The 13,006-nt window shown below is 40.7% G+C and overlaps 1 protein-coding gene across 23 annotated transcripts in view; it reads right to left on the bottom strand.

The window, feature by feature from the left end:
- Window positions 1–13,006, bottom strand: part of LOC149474338 (protocadherin alpha-C2-like) — a 371,807-nt gene that overhangs the window by 31,692 nt on the left and 327,109 nt on the right. The gene's annotated exons all lie outside the window — the stretch shown is intronic.

Genomic DNA, 13,006 nt, shown 5'->3' on the forward strand with positions numbered 1-13,006 from the left:
TATAGATGGAGATAACCATCACTACTGTACATTACACGTATGTAGGCTACACAAAGTTTTTTACAAACTGATAGCTGAAAGAAGATGAACTTTTTACATACAAACTGTACTGTGAAGCTGATGTCTATGGTTTATGTACTTTAAGCTGGTATTGTTTACATTAATTGATTAATTTTTACAATATTCGGTAAACAATTTTAAAAAGCCTCATTGTGATTTTCTTTCAAGATCAAAGCAATATTATTTTCACCCACTGTCACGGGGCCATTAAAGGATTAATTCACCTTTGTACAAAAAATAATAAATGCACATTTTTTTGCAGGTAATAAAATGCGCATATATTATTTTTTGCTGCAGCAGCCTGTAAACCATTGCACCAGCGATCTGCCGTGCAGGTCTCCTGCAGATCTGTCCGTATATCTGCTTGCCCATACGGGAAGTACAGGCAAGCAGACATACTGACAGGAAGACTCAATTAACTACCACGATGCTCCACAGTGCCATGGTAGTTCATTGAGAACTACAAACCAACAGCTGCTAAGGACGCTTTTTTTAACATTTGACAGCTAGTGAGTGAGGAGTAGATCCCCTGCTAGCTGTCAAAGAAGGCGGTGCAAGGGCTGGTATGATCATAACATGTTACAGCCTGAAAATGAGTGTAACATGTTATGAAAGGGGGATTTATCCTTTAAACAATCCAGGGCCCATAGACTGGTGCCTACTGCTTATTAGGTATTCCGGCACTGTTGCAACCTTATCCTAAAGTCCAGCTACAGCTCAATATTCTTTTTTCTTTCTTGTGAAAGACAATAAGAACCTTATCAAGTTTTGTATTGCTGTTCTTGTCCCCAAGGAAGTAAAGGCAATTCCCAAGGGGTCACAGACAGCAATAAATATTGTTTCTCCAGCAGCATATGGAAACACTATAAGCTCTATTCCATTTGTATTGGTGTGCTCATCTGAGAGATTGTCCTTTACTTCTCGTCCAGGTTATTGGCATCAAACAGAAATGGGCTTTAAATTAAAGTGACAATATCCTTATCCTTCAAACAGTCACCTATACACATTCAGTACCTAATAATCCTGTAGTCTATTTTTCATAAAAAATTTCCTATTGTGTTTTTCTGCCTCCTGTAACATCCTCTATGAGCTCCCGAACTTCTCCTTTTTGCCTTGACTTCCTTATGCACACTAGAATTCCCATAGTACATAAAGCAAGAGAGCGTGTCTATGTTCATACATACAGTGAGACCATGGAGAACAAATATATTCAGATCACAGCAACAAAAAAAAAAAAGAAGAGACAGTGAGCAAGGTACAGTACACTTTTTTAAAATTAGGAAATAAATACTTGATTGGGGCTTTTTTTAAAGCAGAGTGTAATTTAAGGAACAACTATTATGCATAGTGAAAAATACAATACTGATGTATAAATGCATGTACAGTTTCTCTTTTTCTCTGCAATCATCCATAATTGTAGTTTAGAAGAAAATCTGATCATTTTTTAAACCCTTCTGATTAATTGTTTTGCATCAGTCAGCAGTACTGAGATATTTTCTTCAAACTACGCGATTTCATCTTGAAAGCAGAGATGTGATCGATAACCTATGACTGTATGTTACTTATTGATTGAAATTCATTTCCTCCTGTGTGGCATATTGATCAAATGGGGTATTGACTATAGATTGAATCTTCCTATTGAAAGAGCTTGATTAAAAAAAGAAATATGTCATTTATCAAAGTGTGTATGGCCATCATTACATTCTAAATCATTCTTCTTCAATGAATGCTAAAATAAACAGAGAATTATTTACTTTGTAAGTTAGAATGAGACTTTTCTTCTCTGTGCTGCAATCTGTTTTTCACCCAGAACTGCAGCCTCATACACCCATCTTGGTTATTTTTTTTTATTTGCAGGCACTGAAGCTGGCACGCTCATCCCCTGTATATACCATGATTGGCGGTTGCCTTATGGAACTGCCTGGTGCCCAAGGCAAGCAATGTCAGTCAAGACTAAGTCAAATTTTGAGTTTGTCTCTGGTTTATGCATGGTCAAACAGCAGGGGGAAGAGGGGAACAGCTGCCAACCACACTTTCTTTGAAACATGACCATCTAGGAAGATAGGAAAAAATGCATCATGCCAGAAAGACAAAAGAAAAACTTTGGTGAGATTTCTTCTTTAACTGATGTGTAAATAAGGCATAGGTTGGCTGGGCTGGTGTTTTAGCCACTTCTCTAATATCACAAATTTCTGGGGTCTCTATTCTGACCCTGGAAACAATTTCGCAAAGAGGGTTTAAAAAAAAAAAACAATACTAGTAATAATAATACCCAGAATTCACTCCATCTGCAATTTGGCATAAGCAGTAGCAAAAGTGGTGTCTTGGAAAGCATTTAATAATTCTGGAGCTACTGTTAAAAAAAAATAGCTTGTCAAAAAGTTTCATTTACTCAGCAAAACAACTGTCAAAGAATTTACACCTTTCTTTAGATCCATACCTACAATGCACCCCTTTACATATTTCAATAACAACATTGGAATAGAATGGCTTCTCCATGCTCCACAATACAGAGTGGAGCATTGCACATTACTAGATTAGAAGTAAAAATTTAAAAACAAGAATTTGCTCCATGTATATTTTAATGACATTAGATTGCAATTAAGGTGGAAATACAGACATTACAAACACAAATTAAAATATTAGTGAACCAATTTGCACATGCTTGGATCAAGAGTGCATAACAATAAAAGCATGGTCCATTGAATTACTGAAAATACCTTTTGTTGATATTATTAGTAGAAAGATGTAAAAGAGAGACCATGGAAGCAATGCTTGGGTAGTGTAATTAAGATATCTTACAGTTTAAAGATTCTTTCTAATTTGCTTAAAGAGGCAGAGTTTATGTTAGCCTACATGAAACTCCTGTCAAACTTTGCAGCCTCTGTGTCAACATTCCTTTACTGGACAACCTTCCTATCCTGACTAGCCAGCTGCTTTAGTAACTTAGAGACATGGATATATGTACTGTACAGGGGCGGACTGACCATTTGGAAACTCGGACACTGCCCGAGGGCCCGGGGCCATTAGGGGGCCCCATGAGATGCCCCTGATACCTTTTTCATAGGCTTTTTTGAGTTTGGGCAAGTACACAGGGGCCCCATGATCCCCTATTGCCCGGGGGCCCCATGAGTTGTCAGTCCGCCCCTGGTACTGTATATATAACCTGTGCAGTATATGACTGAAAGTGTAGCCCACCAGGGACCATGCTGATCTACTGTTGAGGAAATAGCAAAGACATGAGTAAAAGGATGGGGTTTGTGGGTTGCTACAGCAGCAAGTTGGTCAGGGTTGAAGGGACATTCAGTCAGGGAATGCTGACACAGAGGCTGCAGAGTGTGACAATAATGTTACATGAGGCAACATAAACTCTGCCTTAGAAAGATTTTTTTTTTTAATACACAATATCAATTACAGCACCCAAGCATTGCAACCATGGGCTTTCTTTTACATTTTTGTTGGATCTCTCTTTTTTGTTTACATTTAGTCACATGACTGCCATATTGTATCTGTTTTCCTATTCAGCAATGCAAAGTTCTAGTGGGTCATTAGGGAGATTAGAGCCAGATGAAAGCAGAAGCAAAGTGCTGTAAATCACACTGCTGAAGCCAGCCACACACATTCTGGAGAGTCATTTGCGGAAGTTAGCTGGAGAGAAGAAACTGAAAATGGAGCATGTGCAGGGGCGGACTGACCATTTGGAAACTTGGGCACTGCCCGAGGGCCCTGGGTCAGTAGGGTGCTCCATGAGATGCCCCTGGTACCTTTTTCATAGGCTTTTTTAAGTTTGGGCAAGGACACAGGGGCCCCATGATCCCCTATTGCCCGGGGGCCCCATGAGTTGTCAGTCCGCCCCTGAGCATGTGCTAACAGAGTGGGAAGAATTTCGACTGGTGCTCTCAATAGGGAAGTAATACAAACTGGCAGGATCCCCAGGTATTTACTACCTTATATTTTATTATTAAAAGAAAAATTTTGCACATATGATCAGATATAATATGTTTGTGTCTAATGATGAAATTATAGTTTTTGATTTTACCGACACTTTAGTCTATTTATATATTAAAGTGATTGTAAACCATTACCTATACCCAGTGAAGTGACTAGCTTCAGGTGATACACAGAGATGAAACAAATCCTCCAAGTTGTACCTGTTTATCTGTAGTAATTTGCTCTGTATACCCTTGTAAAACTCAGAGCTGAAAAGAATTTTTCATAGACTCACAAAACATTAGTCTGTGAGCTGTAGTTACACACTGTACAAGAGCTCTAAGAGCTAGTTGTAGGGAAGGGACATACCCCCCTCACACAGCACACATGAACAGAGCTGAGGCTGTCAGTCACAGGCTGTCAGTCAGGAACTCCCTTCCTTGTAACCTTTTTAGCTCTTGATATCAGGAAAACTTGTCAGAAGTGGCTCATGCTGATAACAGGGAAACTAGACAGCAGACAGAAATGATACTTAGTGCTTTGGAGAAAGGCAAGTAAACACTAAAGAAAAATGTGCTTTGTTCAAATTTCATATCTGAGGTTTACAACCATTTTACCATGATTTTGTTTAACAATTAAGCTAAATTTGACTGTCTCTATGCTAATTATGCCAAGCTTATGTTGGGAGATACCTTCTCCTCTTTACAAGAAGCCATGAAGGTCATTATGACCTTTGGTTCTTACTCTGGGTTGGTCATAAATTGGTCCAAATCATCTCTCATATCTTATGTTACTAGATAGCAAATCGATTCTGCAGACACTACCACCTCAAAATATTCCTGTCTCATCTTCCTTTAAGTATTTGAGCATACAAATTGCTGCAAACCCTCTTGACTACAATCATCTCAATCTGGCTCCCCTTCTTGCCTGCTTTAGAGAGTAGGTTAAGGTATCGTCCAAGCTCAAATTGTCGCTGGTAGGCAGGATCAATCTCATAAAAATAATCCTTTTGCCACAATTACTGTATATTCTTCACAACTCTTTTATTATTATCCCTTTGAAAATGTTCTGCATTACTAACTGGATATATCGATCTCTTCTATGGTAATCTAAAACTCCTAGACTTAAATTACAGCAAATGCAAAGGACTAAAGACTATGGGGGATTGGTTTTGCCTAATCCCTGGCTCTACTATTTAGCCTCCCAGATACAGCACATAGAGCGGGCAATGCATCCAGAGGTTGACCTTGAGGACCCAGCTACTGATCTGCCAAAATGTACGGTCGGCACAGAGGTGGTGGCTGGCTTAGAAGTGTTCCTTTTTAGGAAATCTAATTAGCTTTTTCCCACATATGTTTTGCTAAAAAAGTATGGAGCAAAGTTGAAGTGATGCAACAATTTACAGGTTTTACGAGGTTTAGTCATATTTGGCGTAATGCACACTATAGGGAATTGAGTCTTTTACAATATGGCACAAAGTGGAGACAATATGGTTTTACTCATTTACATCATATTTTTCATAATGGTAACTTACTCTCTTTCTCAGACCTCCAAGTACAATTTCACCTCTCCACAATTTCAGCATGCAGTAAGGGCGCAAAAAGGAATGGATATTTGGGTCTGTTCCCCAACTCCAACTTTTAACCATATGCCTGAAGTGACTTCCCATAAGGGGTTCATGTCACATATCTATGCTATGTTACTGAATTTTTTCTTGCAAGACTACCCCTTTAGGGCAGTTTCCCAGTGGGAAAGGGATGTTGGGAGTCTTGATGGGCAGCAGTTAGAGGAAGCCCTCCTGGCGTGTCAACAGTGCTCCTTAAATGTGGCCCAATGCTTCTCTAAACTATATCTACTTCTGAGAGTCCATTTAACAGCAGTAAGGCTTTTCCGTAGGGGCATAAGAACGAACCCCTTCTGTACTCCCTCTAGTAGAGATCATGGTAACCTGATACACTTGTTTTGGAGATGCCTGAAACTACAGCTTTACTGGAAGGAGGTTATTGCTACTATTAATAGAGTCTTCCAAGCTCAGATCCCAGAAGACCCTAAGTGCTGTCTTTTAGGTATCTTGGTAGATCTTCCTGTTGAAGATATCCCTAAGCAGGCCATAGCTAGAGCCTTCTTCCAGGCCTGTAAGTTGATTCTGGGACAATGGATATCTGTTGACCATCCCTCACTGAAAGAGTGGGTGGCCCACATGGGGGATACCATTAGGCTTGTAATATATATATCAACACGGGGCTGCACTAGTAAATTTGACAAATTGTGGTCCCCATGGCTGGAGACACCTGGTCTAGCCCCTGTAGATCTGATTATGGACCACATATTGTGATAGCTTGATAATGGGCATGATCTATTGACACTCTTTCTTATAGAATTCTGTATTTGTATGTATTGTATTTGTGCTTTTCTCCTATTCCCTTATTGTTCTTCAGCATATTGTTTTTTTAATAATTATAATCGGTTGCTTAGAGTATACTATGTATACTTGATGTGCTCTGGATCTTTGTACAATTCTTCTTTTTGTTCAATAAAACCTTTCTTGGCAAAAAGAAAACACTAAAATGGACTGTAAAAGAATGAAAAATAAAATATGAATACTTATCTTTCTGGTGGGGATGGGGAGGTGGGTACCATAAGGAGCTATTTGTATCTGTGAACTGCATTTAGCACATGAATGGTAATGTACATTATGCATATGCTAATGTGCTTTGTGTTAAGGCAGCCATTTAAAAAAAGGTGCAAGTACACCTTTAGAAAAGTAGAGTATCACAATGCACTTTACCATGCATTGTGCTGCAATAAAGGAGTGTTGGTAAGGTGCAATGAGGTGCCATTCTGAATGGCACCATAGTCCACCAATGCACACAAAGCATGTTGCTGCATGTTATGGTAATACGGATGGTAAGAAACAAGTTTCCACAACACAGCAACCAATCCAGTTTAAATCTACACTGCAGATATCCAGCCACTGATGGTGTCCAACACTTCCAAGTTTTCCAAATAGCTAGTCCCCAGTACCAAGTTGTTCTTCCTACTGCTGTACCCTACATCATGATTATGTGCTGTAGTAATATATGGGCCAATCACGGAAGCCACAATGTGCAGTAGGATACCAGATATCTAACTCTATTCAGGCAGGGTAAAATTGTCTAATAACAGCTCATCCCTTCAGTAAGGTATACTTAGAGATTCATGCTCTTTAACCATCCCACCACTACATGAGTCCTGATTAAGCTTTGATTGTGAGAAAACTCGCTGGATGAGATCACTGACCTCCTCCCAGTGCTGCCCACTCATGTGACATGGGCACTGTCAATTATCAGAAGTCACATGCACCCCATAACTTGTGGGTTTGAATCAAAGAGGTGGTAGTAAGCGATTACAAATAGGTGAGCATAGGGTCAAAGTGACAGTGTCCCTTTATGCTTACCCTGCTATCACCCTAAGCACCATCACTGTATTAGCCCATTTATTTTCATAGATCATATATCTAAGAATTCACCTAGGTATTACTGTTCATCTGTGTCTATCAGTTCTTACTTCTACTGTCTTGTTTGTATCTGATATATCAGTAAGTCTTTGTCCATTTGTTATAGTCAGCTGTCATTGACTGTCAGACTGTATCAGTTGTGGTGTATTTTAAGCAATAGTGTATCTTGATTAGGTAAATATTAATATTAAGTATATAAAATATGCCAACATTAGAGTTTACACTTTAAGCTTCCATTTGGGTAATGTAAAATTAATGCACTGCTATTATACAGTGTGAAACATTAATATATATATATATATATATATATATATATATATACACACACATATTATTATACAGTATTTATATAGAGCCAACAGTTCGCTCAGCGCTGTACATTACAATGGGAGACAGTACATGAGACAGTACAATAACAATACAATGCGATACACGAGAGGTTCGAGGGCCCTGCTCCTTGGAGCTTACAATCTAGGAGGGAGGGGATAGTGGTACGAGAGGAAAAGCTGTGGGGGATGGAGTGGTAGGAAGAGTGGAGGAGATTGGCAATTAGCAGAGGGCGGGGTAGGCTTCCCTGAAGAGGTGGGTTTTCAGGGTGCGCCTAAAGGAGAGGATAGTAGGTGATAGTCTGATGGATTGGGGTAAGGAGTTCCAGACAATGGGTGATGCCCTGGAGAAGTCCCGGAGGCGGGCATGGGATGAGGAGACCAGGATACTAGAGAGAAGGAGGTCTTGTCAGGAGCGGAGAGTGCGTTTTGGGTGGTATTTGGATATTATGTCGGTGATGTAGCTTGGGGCAGAGCTATGGACAGTATTGTATGTCAATGTTAGCATTTTGAATTTGATCCGTTGGGCAATCAGAAGCCAGTGGAAGGATTGGCAGAGCGGGGTGGAGGAAATGGAGCGGTTGGTGAAGTGGATGAGTCTGGCCGTCGTATTCAGGATCGACTGAAGCGGGGATAGCCTGTGGTGAGGCAGGCCAGTGAGGAGGGAGTTGCAGTAATCGAGTCGTGATATGATGAGGGAGTAGATGAGTTGCTTATTAGTTTCTGGGGTTAGGAATGGGTGTATTTTGGAGATGTTGCGGAGGTGGAGTCTGCATGAGTTTGTTAGCAATTAGACTTGGGGCTGGAAGGATAGATTGGAGTCTAGAATGACACCAAGTACTCTGGCTTGCAGGGTGGGCCTGATGGTGGCATTGTTGGACGTGATGGAGAAGTCAGTGGGGGGGGTGCCCGGGCTGGGGGGAAAACTAGGGGCTCGGTTTTGGAGAGGTTCAGTTTAAGGAAGTGGAGCGACATCCAATCTGATATGTCGTTCAGTAGTTATTCGGGCGGAGACTGAAGGGGTGAGGCGAGGGGTCGAGAGATAGATTTGCGTGTCGTCGGCATAGAGGTGGTAGTTGAAGCCGTGGGAGTGTATCAGTTGGCCGGTAGGTAGGACGAGAGCCAGGAGAGAGCGGAGTCTCTGAGGCCAAGGGAGTGTAGTTCTTTGAGGAGGAGAGGGTGGTCGACTGTGTCAAAAGCCGTGGAGAGGTCAAGGAGAAGGAGCACTGAGTAGTGGCCATTAGCTTTGGCGGTTAGCAGGTCGTTGGTGAGTTTGAGTAAGGCTGTTTCGGTGGAGTGTAGGGGACAGAAGCCGGACTGTAGGGGGTCGAAGAGGTTGTTGTCATTGAGGTGAGAGCTTAGGCGATTATAAACTAAGTGCTCAAGGAGTTTGGATGTAAATGGCAGCAGGGAGATGGGTCTAAGGTTGTTCGGGTCGGTGGGGTCCAGGGAGGGCTTTTTAAGTTAGGGAGTGATGTGCGCGTGCTTCAGAGGGGAGGGGAATGCACCAGAAGAGAGGGAGAGATTAAAGATGTGGATGAGGGAGCGTATGATGGAGGAGGAGGGAGATCGTATGAGTTGTGAGTTGTAATTATAATGTTATTAATATACACTGCTCAAAAAAATTAAAGGAAACTTTTGAAAACAAATCAGATCTCAATGGGGAAAAATATCATTCTGAATATCTATACTGATATTAAGTGGTAATGTGTTAGGAACATAAAAATGTCCCATCATTTGTTGGAAATTAAAATTATCAAACTACAGAGGACTGAATTCAAAGATACCCTGAAAATCAAAGTGAAAAACTTGTGCAGCAGGGTAGTCCATTTGCTGAATTTTCATTGCAGCAACTCAAGATGGTAGTTTGTATGGCCCCCACATGCTTGTATGCATGCCTGACAACATCGGGGCATGCTCCTAATGAGAAGACGGATGGTGTCCTGAGGTATTTCCTTCTAGATCTGGACTAGGGCATTACTGAGATCCTGGACAATCTGAGGTGCAACCTGGCGGTGTCAGATGGACCAAAACATGATATCCCAGAGGTTTTCTGTTGGATTTAGGCCAGGTGAGCGTGGAGGCCATTCAATGGTATCAATTCCTTCATCTTCCAGGAACTGCCTGCATACTCTCACCACATAAGGCAGGGCATTGTCATGCACGAGGAGGAACCCAAGACCCAGCTTAGGGTCTGACAATGGGTCCAAGGATTTAATCCTGATACCTAATGGCAGCCAGGGTGCCATTGTCTAGCCTGTAGAGGTCTGTGTGTCCCTCCATGGATATGCCTTCCCAGACCATCACTGACCAACCACCAAAACGGTCATGCTGAACAATGTTACAGGAAGCAAAACATTCTCCACAACCTCTCCAGACCCTTTCACGTCTGTCACATCACATGTCTGTCACATGTGCTTAGGGTGAACCTGCTCTCATCTGTGAAAAGCACAGGGTGCAGTGGTGGACCTGCCAATTCTGGTGTTTAATGGTAAATGCCAATCGAGCTCTGTGGTGCCAGGCAAGTGAGCACAGGGCCCACTAGAAGATGTCGGGCCCTCAGGCCATCCTCATGAGTCTGTTTCTGATTGTTTGGTCAGAGACATTCACACCAGTGGACTGCTGGAGGTAATTTTGTAGGGCTCTGGCAGTGCTCATCCTGTTCCTCCTTACACAAAGGAGCAGATACCGGTCCTGTTGATGGGTTAAGGACCTTCTACGACCCTGTCCAGCTCTCCTAGAGTAACTGTCTGTTTCCTGGAATCTCCTTCATGCCCTTGAGACTGTGCTGGGAGATACAGCAAACCTTCTGGCAATGGCACGTATTGATGTGCCATCCTGGAGGAGTTGGATTGCCTATGCAACATTTGTAGGGTCCAGGTATCGTATCATGCTACCAGTAGTAACACTGACCCTAGCCAAATGCAAAACTAGTGAAAAACAGAATAGATGAGTAGGGAAAAAAATGTCAGTGGCCTCAACCTGTAAAACCATTCGTGTGTTGGGGGTCATCTCACTTTTGCCCATCTAGTGCACCTGTTGTTAATTTAATTAACAGCAAAGTAGATGAAACAGATTATCAACTCCCTCTGCTGATTAACTGAGCAGATCAATATACCAGGAGTTTAATTGACTTGATTAAAAAGTGTTTAATTGACTCTGATTAAAAAGTGTTCCTTTCATTTTTTTTAGCAGTATATATATATATATATATATATATATATATATAAATAACATTAATACAGTACATCGTATTGGTTACATCGTATTGGTTACATCGTATTGCTTGATTGACATAACTATGAAGGACAAAAAACAGTGGGACAGGGAATCTTGAATATCAGTGCTTTTATTCAGAAACATAAACAGTAAAATTGTTTGGTTTATAAAGGTCAGAAAGTAAACACTGGAAATCCTCACTCCTCTATTGAATAAATAGAGAATGTTTAATTGATTTTCCTTAAGTTATATAAATCTACAAAAACCTGGATTAATAAATATCATAGTAGATTCACAAGATGTCCCCTTATCATTTAGTCACTAGTACTATAGCAGCATAATTTTAGGTATGTTTATAAGAAGGGTTTGGATATTTGTTGGTGTTGCATGTAATTTTTTACTCCTGTTTTCAATATGATGAAGTGTATGCCCTCCTGTCTACTCACATCAGTAACTGCAATCAAATATCTTTCTTGCACCATCACTTGCAAATTAAATGTGGTATTGGAGTCCCATGATTCACATATAAGGTGACTCGATAAACCCTTGTAACCCAGAGATGCTTCTCTTTGTATGTTTAATTATGAAATAAAATTATATACAGTATATAATTAGGAAATAAATTCTCCTCATATATCACACAGTTACTTTAGCAGTGGACCACCCGATACTTCCAACACCTACACAACCGACCTGTACAATAAGTACAGCGGTATGACAATAACCATTTATATAAGATATATTTAAAATCTTCTAAGCCATATTTTTTATTCTTGCCACAAAGTATTCTATACTTTACCTTCAAAATCATTAACCATGATTTGTCTATAGGCCGGATGGAAGCACCACAGTTCCGGGTGGATGTCACACAATGTCCTCCCAGTCTCATTGAAAGAGCAAAATATCCGCCGAATCTGCATAACCCCTCCACAGACACGTAGGTGCTGGCCCGATCCGTGATCACAGATGTAATGGAAAAACAGAATGGATGGCCGCACAAATAGCAATGTGGTGGATGAAATCCTTTATTGGAATCCTTTACATGCAATATGATAAGAACATGACAGCTCCAAAACAGGACAGAGGAGCAGTAGATGTGTTTCACACGACCACGTGCTTAGTCATTAGAGTCAGTAATGACTAAGCACGTGTTCATGTGAAATACGCCTACTGCTCCTCTGTCCTGTCTTGGAGCTGTCATGTTCTTATATTGCATATAAGGGATTCCAATAACGGATTTCATCCAGCACATTGCTGTTTGTGCAGCCAACCATTCTGTTTTCCACTCCCAGTCACATGCCTTGCGTATGCCCTAGGGGCCATTGCTGCAGCACAATCTGTCACATTCTGTGTCCACCAGACATTGCAGATGACAGTTCATCATACCGGGCAGTCCTGGTACCATGTTATTGCTGTGACCAATCACAGTGATCACATGACAGTTGTACACAATGCACAATGTGTCACAATGAATGACTTTCATTCATAGCCATTCATTGTGTACTATTGTGATGATCAGTGTGAATAGCCCCAGTGATCACATTGTACAGACAGGGCCAATAACAGTGCATCTGTACCATGTGATAGTTGTGGCCAAGTACATAATGGATGGCTATGAATCAGTGGATACCATTCATAAAAATGATTGCTTATAACAGTGACCATTACTGTTATAAGCAATCATAGTATAAAAAAATCCTGATCACGTCCTCAAAGTAGAACAGTGTCACTACAGTAGTACCGCACTGCTCTGGCAACAGTATGTAAAAACATCACAAATAAAAAAATTGAAAACAAAAATTGTTATTATTTTTTTTTTTTACATACTGTCACCAGTCAGAGTTCCTGATCACTTCAACACCAGTCATATGATGATGCTGTACTGCTCTGGTATGTTTGAAAAAAAGAATTGTGAAAAAACACATTTTATTTAATTACTTCATTTAAAAAAAAAGTGACATAAAAAATTACAATT

The sequence above is a fragment of the Staurois parvus genome, unplaced genomic scaffold (genome assembly GCF_062004578.1).
Source record: "Staurois parvus isolate SC_StPar_1 unplaced genomic scaffold, SC_StPar_1.0 ptg000006l, whole genome shotgun sequence".
Classification (NCBI taxonomy): Eukaryota; Metazoa; Chordata; class Amphibia; order Anura; family Ranidae; genus Staurois; species Staurois parvus.